This window comes from Lycium ferocissimum, chromosome 3, assembly GCF_029784015.1.
Source record: "Lycium ferocissimum isolate CSIRO_LF1 chromosome 3, AGI_CSIRO_Lferr_CH_V1, whole genome shotgun sequence".
Lineage (NCBI taxonomy): Eukaryota > Viridiplantae > Streptophyta > Magnoliopsida > Solanales > Solanaceae > Lycium > Lycium ferocissimum.
Window position 1 is genome coordinate 58,677,870 of NC_081344.1, and position 4,257 is coordinate 58,682,126.

Genomic DNA, 4,257 nt, shown 5'->3' on the forward strand with positions numbered 1-4,257 from the left:
TTCATCACATTTAAGCCAAAATGAAGAGCTTAAAGGCTGCTTTGTCTAGTTGGAGTAAAGAAACATTTGGAGACTTGTTCAAACAACTGACAATCAGAGAAGATATTGTGAAGATCAAGGAGCAACAGTTTGAGGAATATCCATCAGAAGAGAATAGAATGGTGTTGCAGAGGGCACAAGCTGAATTCAAAAGGTATCTGCATTTTAAGGAAGTTTTTTGGAGACAAAAGGTAGGCATCCAATGGCATTCAGAGGGAGATAAGAATACAAGATACTTTCATAGTCATGTAAAAGGAAGAAGAAAGAGGTTGTTGCTTATAAGAATACAAAATGCAGATGATGCGTGGGTGGACAACTTGGATGATATTGCTACTGAAGCTATTTCATTCTATCAAAATCAATTTTCTCAGGAAAGTGGTGAAGTTGACTCAAATTTCCTGGATCATATTTCTGAGAGAATTTCAGAGGATCAAAATAATTTCTTGTGTGCTAAACCAACTCTTAAAGAGGTGAAAAATGTTGTTTTTGCATTATCAGGTGATAGTGCTTGTGGACCTGATTGTTTTTCTGGAGTTTTTTTTTTTTTATCAAAGGTGTTGGAATATAGCTGGTGTTGATGTGTATAATGTGATCAGTAGCTTTTATGAGGGACAAACCTTACCAAAGTCAGTAACTCATACAAACCTTGTCCTCTTGCCTAAGAAAGAAATAATCAGCACTTTTTCAGACCTGAGGCCAATCAGCTTCAGCAATTTCATAAACGAGGTTATTTCCAGCTATTACATGATAAGCTAGAGGTGATCCTGCCATCTCTAATATCTCCAAATCGATCTCTGGATTTGTGAAGGGTAGAAATATTATTGAAAATGTGTTGCTTACTCAAGAATTAGTGGCTGATATCAGAAAGAGAGGGAAACCTGCAAAAGTCACCATTAAGCTGGATATGGCAAAGGCTTATGATAGACATTCTTGGAGGTTTCTTATTCAAGTTCTTAGAAAGATGGGATTTGCAGATGTGTATGTAGACATGGTATGGAGATTGATTGCTAATAACTGGTATTCCATTCTCATTAATGGACAATCTTTTATTTTTTTCCATTCCACAAGAGGGGTCAAACAGGGAGATCCTCTATCTCCTGCTCTTTTTATTCTAGCTTCTGAGATTTTGTCTATGGCTCTTAATTCATTATTTGAAAAAGACAGTTTTAGAGGATATGGTATGCCAAAATGGAGTGCAAAGTTGAATCATCTGTCATATGCAGATGATGCTATCACATTTGCTTCTGCAGATAAAGCATCCTTGGAGACGATTATGTCCATTTTGCATGATTATGAGAGAGAATATGGACAAAAAGATAATGCAGACAAGAGCTTTTTCTATATCCATAAGAAGGTGGCTAATGTGCTAAATCAGGAGGTACAGCAAATAACAGGCTTCAACAAAGGTGAATTCCCATTTATTTATTTGGGATGTCCTATATTTCATGATAGAAGGCAGAAGGTGTATAAAGATATGATAAAGAAGGCTTGGAGAGGTAAACTACTGTCATTTGGAGGGAAATCTGTATTGATCTCAAGTGTTTTACAAAGCATTCCCATTTAGCTAATGTCTACTATGGTGCCCCTAAAATGTGTCACTAAGGATTTGCACAAGTTATTTAATAGATTATTTTGGCAAACTAAGGAAGAATGAAGAAGTAAGCACTGGTCAACATAGGAAAATATAAGTCATATTAAGAATGAAGGAGGTTTAGGCTTCAGATCTTTACATGATATATCCAAAGCATTGTTTGCTAAACTTTGGTGGAAATTTAGGACAAGCATTACAATGTGGTCCAATTTCATATGAAACAAATATTGTAAAGATTTAGGCCAACTGTGGTTCAGTGGAAAGGGGGATCTCAGACTTGGAAAATGATGCTGCAATCTAGAGATGAAATGGAACATGATATTTGGTGGGAAACCAAGAATGGATCTTTTTCAATCTGGTTTGATAATTGGTCTAAACTAGGTGCTTTGCATGATCTGATACCTAGTCATTATCAGAATGAAGTTTTAGGAGATGAGCTTGAAGAGTTGATGAGTGAAAGTCAGTGGAACTATGCAAAGCTACAAGAGGTGTTACCAGCAGATATTGTTGATCATGTTAGAATGGAACTGGGACATTTTGTGAGAACAAATGAGATAGATAAGCCACGGTGGATGTTCACAAGCTCTGGTAAGTTTATAGTTAAAAGTGCATGGGAGAAGTTGAGAAAAAGAAATCAGATATCAACTGTTTGTGACAAATTCTGGATCAAAGGCTTGCCATACAAAATCTCCTTTTTCTTATGGAGAGTATGGTATTAGAAGTTACCTATAGATGAAGTGTTGATGAGAATGAGGATCAGTATTGTCTCCAGACGTTGGTGTTGTCAGAATCAGCAGGAAACCATGGATCATATTTTCATTACAGGTCCTTTTGCAACTACAATATGGCATTATTTTTCAGTTGCAGCAGGTATCTTGGGCCCCTTCCTACAGGTTAAGCAGACAGTCTTGTGCTGGTGGAATTGTCAAACTGTTGCAAGATTGAAGCCTTTATATCAAGCAATTCCTGCTTTGGTTTTATTGCAAATTTGGAAGAGCAGGAATAATAGAAGGCATTGAGGGGCTGTTTCTCAGAACAAGGTCATACATGAGATCAACAGGAATATATATACGCACAACGGAAGAGATATCCTTATCGCAAAATATGCCAAAGTCAAGCCCAGGATTGTTGAATTGCTAGAGAACTACAAGCTTCCATTAATATATAAACAGGTGAAGTGGACTTTTTCAAATAAAGGATGCTTTAAATGCAACACTGATGGTGCTTCTAAAGGGAATCCAGGACCAAGATAAGCAGCCTTTTTTATTAGAGATAGTTCAGGAGAGTTTATATTTGCTATGGCGAGGAAATTAAGCGAGACCTCAATCTAGTTCTTGTTGTGGCCATTGACGAGGGAATCAAGTACTGTGTTTTACATGAGTTATTTCCTGTTATAGTGGAAACAAATTCCCTTACAATGCAAAAGATCTTTGGATGGTATTTGGGAGGTGCCATGGAACATTTCTTTGATGGTGAGGAGTATATAAAGATGGAGGAAGGATAAGGATGTTTTAGTGGTGCATGTGTTCAGAGAAGGAAACAACGTGGCAGACTATTTTACTAACCTGGTTTTTGATTTTGCAGGTACAATTCAATACAATCAGTTTCAAGATATTCCAACTTATGGAAGAAGGTTGATCAACATGGATAAAAGCCAACTTCCAAACTTCAGAGTTAGATCAACAACAAAGTATGCTTTCTACATCAACCAAGACAACAATAGCTCAGAGCATCAATGAAGGCAGGGAAGGGGATGCAACTGGAAATAACTTTGTTTTTTGGTGTGTGGTATCAACCTTGGTTCTTTCTACCACCAAACACTGATATTTCTAGTTGAGATTTCATCAATGTGGAATCAGATGCAGCAAGTAATAAGCAGGATTCGTCAGCAGCTTCTGTGACTAAGCCCAGTATCTATTCTAGCTAAGATCATACATTTATAAGATTGGAATTGAACTCTACTTCTTCCAGACTGACCTGAAGTTAAATTCAAGAGATTTGATCCATTCCACTTGTAAGACTTGAGAGTGTGAAAGATGGATACAAATCAAAGTCCCTGGTTTGCTTGTATGATGAAGGTTCAAGTAGTATTAATATGGTGATCATAGCTAGTTTTCAGCTTTCTAGATAGTTTCTTTTCTTTGCATTTTTCTTGTAAATATTTTGCTTTTCTTCTGTAAATAGTTTGATGCAATAAATTCCCACCATTTTTTTGGTGGTTTTTGTTAAAAAAAAAATTAGAGGGAAAGCGACATGAAACTTTAGATATTTGTACCAAATATCACCACCCCCACTTAGACCTTGCTCGCCCTCGAGCGGCTACTTACCTATACCAATGTGCCACAATTTCACTACCTTGCCATTCAAATAGGTCTGCTCAAGCTTCGGCTAATAAGGTTATTTCAAAAATCCAAACCTGAAGCAAATTCTCACGAAAGCCATGCCAAAGATCAAGATTCTCAGTTGTAAAAGATCAAGATTCTTAGTTGTAAAACATCAAGAAGCAACTTCCTCAAAAATACATTATTTTCTAAACTTTAGGACACAAGGACACCACTTAAAACAAAGCAATCATGCTGCTTAACCAAGAATGCGACACTTCGCCAATCCGTTGTCAATTACGTGCC